The sequence below is a fragment of the Egretta garzetta genome, unplaced genomic scaffold, assembly GCF_000687185.1.
Source record: "Egretta garzetta isolate BGI_Z169 unplaced genomic scaffold, ASM68718v1 scaffold182, whole genome shotgun sequence".
NCBI lineage: Eukaryota > Metazoa > Chordata > Aves > Pelecaniformes > Ardeidae > Egretta > Egretta garzetta.
In genome coordinates this window covers 110,196-125,826 of record NW_009258767.1, presented here as the reverse complement: position 1 = coordinate 125,826, position 15,631 = coordinate 110,196, and the positions used below count along the sequence as shown (strand labels likewise).

Sequence of the window (15,631 nt, the reverse complement as noted above, 5' to 3'; positions counted from 1 at the left end):
TGAAATGCACCCTGAACGCAGTTATAAACAGAAGTAACATGAAAATACAGATGTTCAGATTAATGAATTAAAAGCAATGACAATTTTGATTGGTTCATAAAAAATACAATTAAGTTTTTTTTCTACAGATAGCTCAAAATATACAATTTGTAGAGGAGAACCCAAATAACTCTAGGTCCAATGCTTTAGGTCCAATATTTAGCAACAGCCTATTTAAAAGATTTAAATGGAGCTTTACACAAGTGTCAGGGAAGGACCCAGACCCCTTGGTGCCGTCCTCAGCCCAGTGCCTGACTCCCACCCTTCCCACCAAAATAATGTTTGCTTACTAATGGCTCTTTCTCCAAAAGGTGTAAATGGGCCCTTGGTTGAGCTTGTCACAGATTCAGCTTTATTCTTTTATCTTCAGTAATTTGGAGGGTTTTTTTCCCTGCAGATAGTTTCTATGTTCCACTCGCTGCTATTCGCTAGAGAAAGTCTCTTGGGCTTTTTGCCCTTTGTATTTCCTCTCTTCTTTCATGTGGAGAAGACTGCCAACGTGGGATTTGCAAACTGCTGCCAATATGGCATTTGTGCTGCTGCGGCTGCCAATCTTTAATTTAGCATATGTATAAAGCTAATTTTTGGACACGATGCTAGTGCCTGGCATCTCTGCAGGAGTCAGCCAGGTTGTAATGTTTGTATTGTACTGCACTATAAAAAACAATAAAAAGAAAATATAAAGGAAAAAGCCTTTTATCTCTAGCTTTATAGCTACAGATATGGTCTAAATACTTGTATTCTCCCTCTGCATCTGAAATTCGCTTCCTCCTTTCTGTGCCGTAGCCCTTTCTTTTAGATTTGCAGTTTGTGTTGCCTGCAGTAGGAGCCAATGATAGGCTCCTGCTCCCTACTGAGCATATCTTCGTATTAAAATGTATAAATGCAACCCTTTAGTGGAAGAAAAAAAGACTAGTTTCCCTTTAATTATATTTAAACTACACAGCCACATGTGTGAAGTAATACTTTCTCTTTTTTTAAAAAATATTTTAATACAGAGAGTCGGAGAAAAAAAAAATCTAATCATTCAGGAAACATCTTTCTTACAGAAAACATAAGCTTGACTACCCTTCTTTGGCAAGGACATCTGCTGTTTGGGAGGAGGTTCCTGCAGCGAATCCTCTAAAGTACGGCGGTGCTGTTCTGGCCCCCGCTCGGGAGTGGGAGCGAGCCGAACTCCTGCTCCAGGAGGACCCCGTATGGAGGACCCCACGCGGCCCCAGGGAGCTCCTCAGCTGTGCCCTGGGAGCGGGCAAAGGGTAAAGCCCCCAGGGAAGCTGGGGCCACAGGGTGGGCAGAGAGGAGCAGATTTATGGTGCCACTCGATGGTGGCTGTAGCAGGACAAAGGCTATAATAGGGTGGTATGGCTCCCAGTGGTCCTAGATGGATTTATAGACGGATTTACAGGAAGAGCCGCCAGTGACAGTTTGCAGCTCTTCCTTACGGAGGGGATTTACTAAACCTTTACCTAAACTTAGTCCAGCCCTTGTATTCGAAGAGTGGATGTTCACCAGAAGCAGCTCAGGCATGAAGGAAACTCCAAAGGACAGGCTGGTGTTTGGAAGAGCACGGCAGGCCACGACAGCAGCAAACCGAGCCAGTGACTTAAAGTAGGGCCCACTGAGTGCATCCAGTTTGAGCATCTTTCCCCAAATGCAGGGGAAAAAAATCATTGGACAAATGCAGAGAAATACGAGGGGTTTGCACATTTGCTTTTCACAAATATTTAGTCTGCCCCGGACTGCAGAATCTGTTTTGATTTTATTTTTTTCATCAACAGAGATTTTTGTAATTTCTCTTTCCACAATAGACACTAGATGAAGGAAAAGGGTATTGCACTGTCCTGGCATCACTTTTTCATTTTAATTACTGTGATTTAAATTACCCCATCTACAGACGTCCACAATATAGCGTTGACTACCCAGTAATAGAAGGTAGTTTTTCTGCACGGCTAGACTGGTATTTTCTAAGAAGGAGATCTGCTAGCTTGCCTACTTTCACAGCGGCAGTGCCATGTGCTGTAATGAGACAGGATTATTGTTGCAACTGCTCTTGAAGGCCTCTCTCCCCAGGCAGCCGAAGAATGACTGAGTCATGCAGGTGATGCATTCGCTGTAATGAGACGGACAAAACCCCGAAACCCACATCCAGGCCTCTGCTCCACGCAGAACAATCCCCTGGGTACCCACGCCTCTGGCGGAGGGAGGGGAATGGGAATGGGGAGGGGGGCGAGAACAAAACCACCAATGCTGGGAAAAGCCAAATAGAAAATATTTATTTAAAAAAAAAAATAAGAAGGGGGGGTCTAACGCTAATATGCCCTCACAGTCATGCAGAAAACCTGGAGTTTGATTTCTAATCCCGGCCTCTTGTTCCCCCAGCTGGCAGGGAGCAAGCATGGGGTGGAAGGAGGTGCCGTGCATCACTCAGCGGCAGCCCCTCCAGCTGCCTAATGAAAGGGGCTGACAGGCTCTTAGAGGAGCCCCATCCAGCCCGCTTTGGCTGGAAGGATGATGGCCTTGGCACTGAGCATCGCGCCACAGGAGGGGACTTTTTCCCGGCTTTATAAACTCCATCCTTGAGGCCCTGTGTCGCTGCCAACTTCTTCTGCCCAACGCAGGACTGTCTAGGACTCCCTCTGGGGCTCATCCGCCGGTTGGAGAGGCTGTTATTGAGAAACACAGGATACACTCTCTCAGAGCGTGCCGAGCCTGGACCACCCTCGCTGAGCTTCCCGCACCTGCTGGCCGGCAGACCGAGCATCGGGGCTGGGAATGGTCGCAAGAATAGTACCATTGACAGGAAGCAGAAGCGCAAAACAATTATTTATCTTGTGCGAGGGGTTGGCAAGGGGGGGTATCATGTGGAGCCCACTGTAAGTTAGAAATAGGCTCTATTCCTAGAGCATCGGTCCATCAGAAATCCCTACTGACAGGCACCTCGGAAATATGGAAAGGATTAGCACTCTGATTGCCAGGACGCTGTCGTCAGTGTTGCGCTCATGTTAGCCGCCGTGCTCCAGGCCCCCTGCCCTCTCCCATCATTGGGGCAGCAGGAGGAAACGCTGCTATCTTTTCAGTGTCAAGTGTAACCAGACAAATGTGGGACAGACTCCATTTTACAGACCTCCGTGCAACTTTAGGATTATGGCGCAAACGTTAATTTCCAGTCTGTAACGGGGAAAGGAGAAGCATTTCTGCACCCTTGCTTTGCTTTGCAAACTCCTCTCCTGGGCGCTGGTGTGCGAGCACTGATGACTGCACTTGGGGAGCTGTGCCCAGAGACTAAGGTCTCATTTCCACGTGAGTACCTGCTGTGGTTTGGATCAGTCACTTGATTTCATAGCACACAGGACCACCCTCTGCTATGAGCCAGTGGCATCTGAAGCTACAGGAGAAGCAAAGCAAGCAGTTACGGGCACTTCAGGCCTGTCTACCAGGATAAAACCTACCACAGGTTTTGTTTCGCCTGTGTCTGGCCCTATCCTTCTGATTAAATCCCATGATTTATTAGGTTTGCCTGACGCAAACCTGTTTTCCCTAACAAGGTATCACACAAGCTCATGCACGCACTGTTCAGCCCCAAGGCTAAGATATTATCCCTGGGCTGAAAGCACAGGCCAGTGTCTGTGTCCGATCCAACCACTGGCAACTCTGCTAAACCTGCCAGAAAAGGGTCTGTCACCGAGTATCGTTGCTGTCAGAGAGTCAAAATCTTTGACAGCGCCAACCAGCAATAAATCTGAACTGAGGGACACGTACTGAAACTGCATGCTGCATCACAAAACCTGTTCAGACGCCTAAGCACAAAACCCAACCCAACCAAAACAACAACGAAGAGCTTTTCGGGAGGTCTTGATATGACCTCATCATTGACCTGCTGATTCACCATTCAGTTGGGCAAAGTATTCATACGACACTAGTCTTTCCCAATCGTGTGAGAAGGGTACCAAATAAAATGGATTCACTGGTGTGAAACATGAAATTATCCTCTCACATTTCATCTGTCAATTATTTCACATCAGCAGTCAAGGAAAACAGATGTAATGAACAGGTCATCATTCGAAACAATCACCCACTAAACTCAATTCCCTCACCGAATATATTCAAGGGAAGATCAGCAATGGTTGGATTTACACATGATGTGAATCCAGTTCGGTAGCCTGTTTTCTATGCTGGGCCACACCAGCCCAGCTGTACCCCACACCTAGGAAGGTCTGGGCAGCTGCCTGCTCCCAACCTGTGCCCCCTCACCGTACAACAGCCATGTCCAAAGGCAACCCCGGTCAGAAACGCAGTGCCTTAACGTTATGTACTTGATGTCCTCAGCATCTACTCCTCCCAGTATACCCGTGCTCAAGAAAAACTATCTGTGCAGGACAATAACATAAGGACAATAAAACAGCCAGGGCAGGAGATAATCACAGTACCAGAATTATGTCCAAGGTAGACCATGATCAACAGTGAAAGCAAGAGCACATCAAGCAGGAGTGATACAGCTTCATTTCAAAACAACTCATGTTCTTAAAAACAATCCATATTTAAGAGTCAGACAGACAACCCAAATTTTTTCCATCTGTTTTCTTCAAGGCTTAGCTCTTTACAGCCTCTGCCATCCTACCCACGTCTGCTGTAGGACTACTAAAGCCTTAACGCTGCTGACTGTATCTCAGTGTAAGCAATACCTTAGAAATTGCACAGATGAGATAATTATCACTGCAGACTGCTGTTTAAAAACGTGTTACTGTGACTAACGGGGGAAGAAAAAAGGGTATTTTTTAGGTCTCAAAGTATGGCACACACCTCTATAACACGACAATTAAATGCAGAGTTTTCACATATAGCCCTTCGCTGATGTGAATATTAGAAATGGAGGTTACATTGTCAATGGAGCGCTGCTTGAGCACGGGCAGCCGCACAAGAGTGGCGTTTCCCATCTAATCACACAAACATGCCAACAAACCGCAGCACCTCGGTGGTCCGGTTCCTCACTGATATTTCAGTTGTTCAGCTGCCACAGCCACAGACGCAGCGGATTTTGAATTAAACACTAGCGCTCGGTGATGCTGCCGCTTGCAGTCAAGCATATCTTGATGAAATTAGAGATGCAGAAAATATTTTTTGACAGAGTGCATGAGCAAAACAGCCAGAAGTGCAGCAAGTTCGGTGCGAACGGCTTGTGCAGAGAGAGAGACCGGGGAGATGTTGAAAATTGGACTCTGATTTTGGCAGGAAGAGGCGAATTTTATTAGCAATCTATGCTGCAAACATAACTTTCCGACTCTTAACAGTTTTTAGTTGCCAAAAGAAAATCACCATTTCTAATTGCTTCTCAGCTCTTACATTTTATAATGGAAAAAAAGGAGGAAGGCAAGCAAACTTACATCTCCATTATGTAAAATATTAGATAAGCAGAGAACACACTAGCATTCCAGTTTAACAAATTCTTCACAAACGTAAACACTTCACAACCTTCTGCCCAAACCCAGCACCTGTAATTCCACATCAGTTTTGCACACACATATTAGAAATGTGCAGGAAAATTTTGCAAAGCATCGTAAGTTAAATTGGATTTGGTAAAAATAAGACTGGTTACTCTTACTGGGGATATTTGTTACCTACTGTGCTGGGTCTTAAAAATCTAAGGACACTTTGTTTCCTTGAAAAACACGTTGTGTTCTGATTTTCCTTTGAATTCAACAGAATGCAAATTTTAAATTAGTAGTGCAAGGGATGGCAGGATTAGTTCCAACCTGTGAAGGACCAAGCCCTACCTGTTCTACTGTATTTCTTCCTATCCCAGAAGGAAAACACAGCCTTTCTATCTCTGTGAGTACCATCGTGATCACCGAGCAGAGGAAGTTGCTACGGAACAACACTTTAAGTATCTCTGACTTAGATGTTTGGCTGGGCTAACTTGAGACTTTTAAAGCAGTGTGTCTAAAACTCCATTGAAAATATCCTCAGCTCTTTAAAAGGCCCCCGGAGGTTCACTAGGACACAGCACGTAGAAGTAAGTAGCTAGCTGCTTTGCAGGGAAAGGCTGGCAAGCTCAGTGGGGAAATACCCTTTAGTCTTAGCAGGGAGACTGGCCCTTGGGGAAGGGCCCAGATGGCCTTGGCTCCCATGGTCAGCTGCATCGCCCAGCCAGAAGCCCACCGCTTGCCACTAAAACCAAACCAGCTGTTCTCAACCAAAAGGTTATATATCTATCAGCTGCAAAAGTGTCTTTATCCAGAGAAGGTAATGGAGAGCTGAGCAGTGCCAGACGTGCAATGGCTTGAAGCTCCTGATGATAAAACCAAAGGAGCAACACAGTGCATGGGCACAAGGCAGGAGGGAAGGGCTCAGCTATGAGCTGCCTGGACTACAAAGCGCTAGTCAGGGCACGTAGCCGCAGGCGGCCAAGCCTTCTCAGTTGTCTCTGTGGCTGGGGCACAGCGTGTGTGTCAGTGGAGGCTTCCCCTGAGATTTTTCAGGGCCCTGGGGGCTGCCTGCAGCAGCACTACGCGGTAGCCTTGGGTCACGGTGCTCTCTTTCCCCTCCACAAAATGCCCCCAAACCAGAAGGGAAATGCAGTTCAGGTGAAACAGATAAGCAGGAACCATCCTGCCCTCATATGAGAAGCACCAGGCTCCAGCTCCCGTTGGGACCCAGCCGCAAGGGCAGAGCCGACGTTCCTCTGACTGGGAATGCCCAGGTCTAGCTCAGCTCCCGCCTGTAACCAGGGTCCCCTGAGAGCGCGCAGAGGAACGGGGGAGCAATGAAACCCAACCTCCCTTTCTTCCTTCTGCGAGACGGCGGAGCGAACCCTGCACGTGCGTGAGTGCATTTTGAAGCCAGCCCCCGGGAGATGCAGCAACCATGACAGCCTTTGCATGATGTGCCCCGCCGGGCACCCGCTGGGCCGGCGTGGCTCTGCACCCACCCCTACTGCTAGCCCCCTCGCAGTGCAACAATTTACCCTTGAATAAATTAGCAATAATTGGAAATCCACTTCACTGGACCTTACGCAGCATGACTAATGCGACTCACTTTTTAGCTCTGTTCCTTTTGTGTGACTACTCAGCAAAGAGGGTGCCTTAGAAAAGAGAAGAACCAGTAAACTTTATGCTGTGGAAAAAGAAATGACAGTCTCTGAAGACTGATATAAAGGTTTAATGGGTGCTTTGGATGCACAAGAGGCAAGTGTTTTAAGAGTACTGGGGGGCACAATGCTTCTACTGATGGCTTTTTTGCCTTTGTATCCTTGTCTTTACCTTTTAGATGGTGCATGTTAATTTTGGTGGCACAGGGACAAGGCTCAGGAAAGTACATCGCTGTAACAAAGGGAATACAAATCTTCAGAGCACAAATAATTTGGAAAAAAACCCCAACAGACTTGTGCCATTTACTAGAAACATTGCAGGGGTTGGGTGGGCTGAGAGTTATCTGCATCTCAGCCTTTGTCTTCGCCTGGATCTGTTACGAGAACGTGGCTAAGTAAGTAATTTAAACCCCTCCTTCCTGGAAAAAATTAATATCAAAGGATATTTAGAATGGTAAACACTTACAGGGAAATTACAGCATAAAAGGCTAACGTGCCAGAAATGTAATTTTTAAAAAGTGAGAGTGTAAACATCATTAATTCCGGAGTGTCACATACCTCAGTTTTCTTTCACGATCCTATTCAGGATCACTGTATCGAGCTAATTGCCAGGCCATTTTTTTTTTCCAAAAAAATAAAATGAGAAATATTCAGCGTATAAGTGCCTGTGGAAGCCCTGTAATATAGCACAGCTACAATATGCAAACAATTTGGCAAACTCTGTGCACTCACAGTAACTTGCAACCCGGTATATAAGGTAAGCACCAAGAATTACAATACAGAATTTGTGACATAATCAGTGTGGGTTTATTAATGTCACATGCAAGTGCCATGTTTAAATATTTATCTTTTGGTACCTGCCAACAGGTATTTTCCCTTCTAGGGGGAGTACTTTTCTCTTGATTTATGCACATCGTTCGTATAACGCGAAGCCCAGATATGCATGCAGAAGGATAGAAAAATACATCCCTGTAGCTATGATTTTTTCTAAGACATTAGCAAGACAAGTGTTTCACAATTTCTGTGCAGGATCCTTAAGCAGAAATTGTGGTGCATGAAACAATCCCAATTTCCAAGGAAAAAATTATAGCCTTTCATTCTCATAGCAGCATGTAACTAAGGTTTAGATGAGTGAACAGATGCATGCAAAAATCAGCCATGAGAATGGAAAACATTCATTTTCACAATCTGCTAAATCTGCTAGGTATGCATGAAACAGAGCCAAAGAGATCTCCAGCAGAACACAATGTCACAGTCTTGGCACAACGGGGAACTTTCTCAGATGCTCCTCATGCCAGCACTGGCACTTGTACTGTACAGCTGTGTTTAGAGATCACTGAAATATACTGGAATCTTAAAGAGTTAATAATATGACTGCTATTAAAATATATTCTCTCCACTTCCCACTTTTCCCGGAAATTAGATGTGATTTTTTTTCTTATTATTGCAGCTACCACTTCACATGAAGTAACAAGTTCAATAGAGAGATTTTCCGAGTGCATTTCTCCTGCAAGAATGTAAGTAAGTCCCTTATCAAACCTCAAGTTCAATAGAGAGATTTTCCGAGTGCATTTCCCCTGCAAGAATGTAAGTCCCTTATCAAACCCTTTCAATGAAAACTCCATGGTGTTGCCTTCATAGCACTTACATGACCCAAGCTTAGTGACCTCATGCAATGCTGAAAAAGATCCCAAATTTTGTATGATTTTTTATATTACCATTCTTCTAAACTAGAGTAGAAATGAGCATATAATTAGACTGGGTAGATTAGGTTGAATTAAAGAGTATAGTCAAATCTTCTCTTAAGTAGTAGTTTCTCAGAAATAAGGCTTCTGACTTTTCAAGGGTGAATTATATGTCTTACTCTGTTGAAATGTAGATCTTATCAATTTAACTTCACAGCTGGTGCCCGGCCTCCGAAAGCCTGACTCTCTAAAGCCCAAAGAAAGCAACTGGATTGAGCACCACCCTGTCTCATTTTAGCACGTTGAAAACAAGGGCCGTGGGCAAGAAAGGATATATGGAAAAGCAGGAAGGGAGGAGACCGTTCTCTTGAGCGTCAGGCTTGGTCTGACAGCTCCTTTGTGCCTGCTCTTGGCGTGGGAGGCTCGGGCCCTCCCGTTCCCAAAGAAGGCACCTTTACTCCCTTGCCCCTTAAACACGATTGCACTTGGTTTAGCAGCCCTTTTGGGATGAAGACCTTTTTCTGAAGTGATAGGAGAGGTTTTCTGCAGAGGTAGCATTGCTCTCTGGTCTCCTGACCAGAGTCTTTCCCTTTGGAAATCTGGCAGCTTCACACATAAGGGGAATTTCATAGCTTATCTTTGGGATCTTGGATGCATTTTAATGGGAAAAAGCACTAAAGGAACTTGTCACATGGCTCCTGGAACCACATGGAGAGTCAAGCATGTCTCTGCGCTCCAAGGCTGCCGCTCAAGCACTTGCGTTCATATTTCTTGGCAAAAACCGCATTTATGTACTCACTTGATTTCCAGAACAGGGTGAAAACCAGATGCCCTTCTTTGCACCACGCAGCTTACTCCCTGGGATGTCTACATGAAAGATACTGTGATGATGGGGTTTATTTTAAGGAGGTGGTTGATTGGTAGCCTACAGTGCTGCCCTTTTCATGCCACACTCTGGAAGGAAAAAAAAAATAACTATGAAAGGAGGTGTGCTAGCACCAAGGCGCTCTATGAAGTGTACCTTCCCTCTGATATATGACCTGGACTCGGTCCCCAGAGGCAGGGAGGTAGATGCTGCCAGGATGGCCCTCGGACTGCTTACAAAACTCTGCTGGAGGCCTGACATGAGGAGGAGGAAAATGAAAGGAGTAGTTTAGAAAAAAATACTTTTGTTTAGGCCAGATCTGTGACCTGTAAAGCTGTCTCAAAAGGGGTACGCAGCCTCTATCCTTCCTTCAGAGGCTCCATCAAAAGGAATGCCTGGAATCTGCAGCTCCATGCAGTATAATGTTTCACTGCATACTCTTTCCTCTTTGTTAAGCTCCAGAAGCGTGCATTACAATTTTGTGTCTTCTTGGACGATTTATTTGTCCTTTACTGGGGTACCTCTCTTTCTTCCCGTTTAAGAAATTTCCAGGGTAATCACTCAGCACCAGAAGAAGGGACAATTTATTTGTGTAAGTCAGATGCAACACAAGCATCCACTTCTCTGGCTTGTCCTATAATTGGCAATAATGATTTTTAACAGTGCTTTGGGGAACGAGTACTCTGCATTTAGGGGATCCCAGCAAAGTATGCAAGTTTTTCAACATTGTAATGGAAGGATAGTGCCTTATCCGGGTTTCCTTCTGTGGTGAATGGGATGCAAAAACATGTTTTGGGGGTTTTGGGATGCCATGTCATGGGTTACAGAGATGCCTCACATAAGCGAAAAACGTGTAATTGCCATTCTGTGACAGCCTATTGCAGCCACCTGAAAAAAAAAAGCAACAAAAAAAATTGAACTAGTTTGCTGCAGTTACTGCAAAGCAAGCTCTTTACTGTATGTGCTGTGAGGCTACCTTGGCATGCCTATAGGTTGCTTCCACGGGACTGACAAATGCTGGGGAACCCATTTGCACGGTTCGGTGAGTCCATAGGAGACAATACGGTGAGCAACCTCGGCAAGCGTTGAGAGCGTGAGTCAAGGAAATGTGTAAAGTGCCAAAAGGGAACCGGCAGAACATTACACTTGTATGAAATGGGAGTAATCTCATTACCAGAGGTGATAACCATTGCACCCCTGATGGAAATGCATAATTACTGAAAACAGCTAATCAACTGCAAGAGCAGCAGGGTAGCCAGAAGCTCCTATCTATACCATCTACTGTGCTTAACCCACTTGAGCTGCTCCTCCTCCTTCACCTTCTGCAAAAGGATTGGTAAAACATGCTGCACGTACCGACCCTCACATGTGGGTCAGTGCAACTGAGTGAGACAATGCTTTGCATTTTTAATCACAAATAAAACATATATCAGTTCTGTGAAGTCCCCTTCCTAATTCTGTAGGATGCTCAAGCACACCATGCTTACAACCGTCCATTTCATATCTACGTCTGTAGATAAACAAAGTTTGGATAACAGTTTAACACCCAGCTCCTCCTGAAAAAACTAGTGACAGCAGGTTTCTAGCATTAATCTTTGACTTTGAGAAACCTCGCCTTTAGTTTACTAACAATACATATAGCTATGGGCAATAAGAAACGGTAATTCTCAGGCTAATGGGAAGGTAAGTTGAACTGTAAATGGGACCAGGGGCCAGCTGTGGGGTGGCTTGTGTCAGGCCAGCTACAGGAGTGCTCCAGCGTGTGTGCTCATCTGTGTTTAAGGAGAAGAAGTCTGACTAACAGCAACTGCAGTGGGGCCATGAACCTCCACGCTTCGTAGGTCCAGGTGACACAAAAACTGAGGAGATCAGGGGATCCGGGGCCAACCACAGGATATACTGACTGTCTGAGGCCAGATATGGGAGGTCTGTATGTTGTGTGGGTAGATATATATTACACAGACATTGCGTGTATACTACTATATAGTGGGAGTGTCTGCAGGACTGGGAACGGGGTTTGCCCATCATGCTGTCCACATGTGCATGAGCGCTGTGCGTACGTGAGTATGCAGCACAGTCAGAAAGTATATGTGCATATGTATACACATACACATATATATATGCAAATATGTGGACGCATGTTCCTATTGGGAACACTTGCTCAGCCTCGGTGACAGTGGAACCGGCTCTAATGGGCTGCTGGATTCGGCAATCTCTAGCACATTGGGGTTTTTTCTTGTCCTGACCTCTGCAGCCTCTATCCAGGCCCTTCCAAGAAAAGGAGGAACTGTCTTGATTTGATTTTCAAACTGCAACAGGTGAGGAAAGAGTATAGAGGGAAGGAAAAAAATAGCTGTCAGCAGTCGTAATTAAAATATATAATTTTCCAGTTACAACTAGGAAAGCAGTAAAAACTAAGTGAATTGTTTCAAGGCTTTCAAACAGAAAGAGCTGGTCATGGAGGTGTCAGGCTGCTAAGAAAAAGCATAAATGGAAATTTCCCCGGCAATATAGCGGTACCTTCGGTTTCATGCCTGTCGAGGATCCGATTTCTTGATTAGATTAGTAAACTAGGACTAGAACCACACAGGGACACACACACATTGTGATGTTTGAAAAAAAGCCATAGGCTAAAATGTATAAACTCTCCCTGGAGCACAGATAGAAATCCAGGTCTCTCTTCTCCTAGGTTCATGCCCTAATCACTGAGCTAGAAAGTCAGCTTCAGGCCTAGATTTGCTCTCTGGCCCAGTTAATATCTACTTATTTAAAGCAAGGTGGAGGATGCCTCTACCACAGAGGTGCGTGCAGACAGATGGTGTATCGGAGTTTTATTTAGCAAGCAGGGTGCTGTCGTCACTTCAGCTAAGGACAAGCAGACCTCTGCTCCCTGCGTCCTGGACAAGTTTTCTAACCACTAGGAAAATCGTGCAATCACAGAGTCTAATTCAGGTTGGAAGGGACCTCAGGAGACCACCTCATCCATCCTCCTCCTCAAACAGGGCTAACTACTGCTCTACACCAGGTTGCTCACAGCTTCATCCAGCCAAGACTTGAATACCCCCATGCAGGGAGGATGCACCACCATTCTGGACAACCTTTTCCAGTGTCTCACCACCTACATGGGGAAGACTTTTTTCCAATGTCTCCAGTCAGCATTTCCCCTCATGCAGCTTGGGGTCATTGCTCTTGTCCTGCTGCTGAACTCCTCTGAGAAGAGCCTGGCTCTGCCACCCATCCAGCTCTCTTCAGGCAGCAAAGCCTTCATCAAGGCCAGGCTCAGCCATCTCTTCTCCAGGATGAACAAACCCAGCTCTTCAGCCTCTCCTCCTGCGCCAACGACCACTTTGGTGGCCATTCCTGGTCTCTCTCCCGTTGGGCAGTCTCTCTCTTGTCCCGGGATCCAAAGCCCCTCCACCCTCCCCAGGAGACCCTCAAAAGGGACCTCCTTCCCTGGACCTGCTGGCTGCACCTGTGCCAGCACAGCCCTGGAGGTGGTCAGCCACCTTTGCTGCAAGGGTGCACTGCTGACCCCATTCAGCTTGCTGTAAACCAGCAGCACCCAGGGCCTTTTTTGGCAGAGCTGCCCCTGGGCAATCACTCCCCATCCTGTACCAGGATATCATGGGACACTTATGTCGTCCACTGCTCTCCCCTCATCCAAACTGCCAGTCATATCAAAACAGAAGGCCAATCAGGTATGTCAGGTATGGTTTGCTCCTGATCAGTCCATTCTGGCTAGGTCCTTAGGTCCCTGAAATACTTTCTGTGAAAAACAGCACCATCACTTTCCTGGAGACTAGCATGAGGTTGATGGGCTCGCAGTTCCTCACTCTTACCCTTTCTGATGATGGCTGTGACACTTGCCTTTCTCCAGGCATCAGGAACCTCCTCCAGCCACCACGACCTTTCAGTGATGACAAACAGCAGCTTCATGATGACACTAGTCAGCTCCCTCAGCAGCCTCCAGCATGTCCTGTCTGGTCCCATGGATCAGCTTATTTAAATAGACCCTAATTCCATCCTCTACTGCATGTAACACCTTTCTTCCCCAGATTTTGCTCTAGACACAAGGAGATGACCAGGAGGCCTGAGAGCAGACTCTGAATGTAAAGCCTGAGGCAAAGAAAATATTGAACATCTCAGCCTTATCCATGTCCTACAAACAAAGGCCACAACTCAGTAGTAGACCCACATCTTCCCTGGTCTTTTTTGTGTTGCTGACAAAAGTATTGAACCCTTTGTGGTTGTCCTCCAGGTCCCTCGCCAGTTTTGACTCCAGACAGGCTTTGACCTTCCTCATTCTGTCTTTACATACCCAAGTAATATTTCACTATTCCTCCTCAGTAGCCCGTTCCTGCTTCCATTTCCTTTTTGCATTTGAGTCAAATCAAGAGTTTCCTGTTCAGCAATCTGGCCTCCTGCCATGCCTGCCTGTTCTTCTGCCCTTCAGATGTTTTTCTTGCATTTTGAGCAGGTTGTCACTGAAGTCTGACCAGCCCTTATGAGTTGCCTTACCTTCAGGGGCAGCCTAACATGGGATCAGTCCCGCCGACCAGCTGAAGTCTTGTGTCCTTGCTTCCCTCGCTGCCTTCAGGATCGTAAACTCCAGCATCTGACAGCTCCTGCAGTCAAAGCTGCTATTGACTGACAGTTTATTCCCACTCAGGAGTCCAGCAAAGCATCTCGCCTAGTTAGGTTGTTCAGGACTTGCATCAAAAAATTGTCTTCCATGCACTCCATAAATCTGGATTGCTTGTGTCCCATCACACCATCCTCTCAGCAGATACTGGCATAGTTAAAGTTCTCCATGAGAGTCACAAAGAATTTGAGATACTTTCAGTTGTTTAAAGAAATTTTTGTCTGCGGTCTCTCCTTGATCAGGCACCACCATGACACTCCCCCTTTCTGGCTTTCCCTCTGACCCTGATCCATCGGCTCACAGTAAGCCTGTTACCCATGCCATCATGGACGTGACCATTATTTCTTCTTTCCTATCCTAACTATTTTCAGATAAAAAGGCCATGGTTTCTGTGCTTTGCATGTGTCTCTTGTCAGAGTTTTCTAGGCAAGTTTTGATCCCATCTGCTCAAGGGCCTTAGACAGAAGACATCTTTTGGATGGCTTTGGCATGAGAGAGACAACAAGCTGCCAGAAGAGGACAGAAGCATTTCTGAGCATGCACAAAAGCAGACTTTTAAGCACTTAAGAGCACGTGCAGGGATTAGCAGTGTGGCTGGGAATCACATTCTCAGATGCAGGTGTCTAAAGTCAACTCAAGGCAACTAAAATTTTAATGCTCAGAAAGTATAATATGCTCCAGTTTTAAGGACACTTCAAAATACTTGATGAAGTAAGAATAAAGTCTCTTGTTCATTAAGTCTATTAATTCTAGCTGGGTAGAGGACAGAACAGGTTGCAATCATGATATGATAACCACAGACAACCAAATAAGGGAAGACAATGGGTAAGTCTGTGTGGGTTGGAGATAGGAGGAGGACATCTCTGTCTGACCAGTGTGATGGCCTTCTATGACAAAATGACTGGCTATATGGACAAAGACAGAGCAGCAGATGTAATACACCCTGGCTTTAGAGGACATGGCATTTTCATCTGGAATCTGGGAAAATATGGGCTAGAAGAACTAACTATTGCATGGGTTGAAAACTGGCTGGACAGCTAAGTTTGAAGGATAGTTATCCATGGCTCAGTGCCTAGCTGGCAGCTGGTAACAAGAGAAGAACCCCAGGCTTTGATACTGGGGCCAATTTTACCCAGCATCTTCTGTATGAACCTCAGTGATGACACAGAATGAACCATCAGCAAATTGAGCTTCAGTCCAGATACACCATGAAAAACTCAATGACTGGGCCAACAGGAGTGCCAGAAAGTTCAGCAAGAAGAAGCAAAAAGTGGTGCAGCGGGGGCAGGATAACCCCATGTGTCTGCCTGGCC

The 15,631-nt window shown here is 45.8% G+C and overlaps 1 protein-coding gene across 1 annotated transcript in view; it reads right to left on the bottom strand.

Annotated features, from left to right (window-relative positions):
* Positions 1-15,631, bottom strand: part of CLYBL (citramalyl-CoA lyase) — a gene marked incomplete at its 5' end in the record, with an annotated part of 85,840 nt that overhangs the window by 53,873 nt on the left and 16,336 nt on the right. The gene's annotated exons all lie outside the window — the stretch shown is intronic.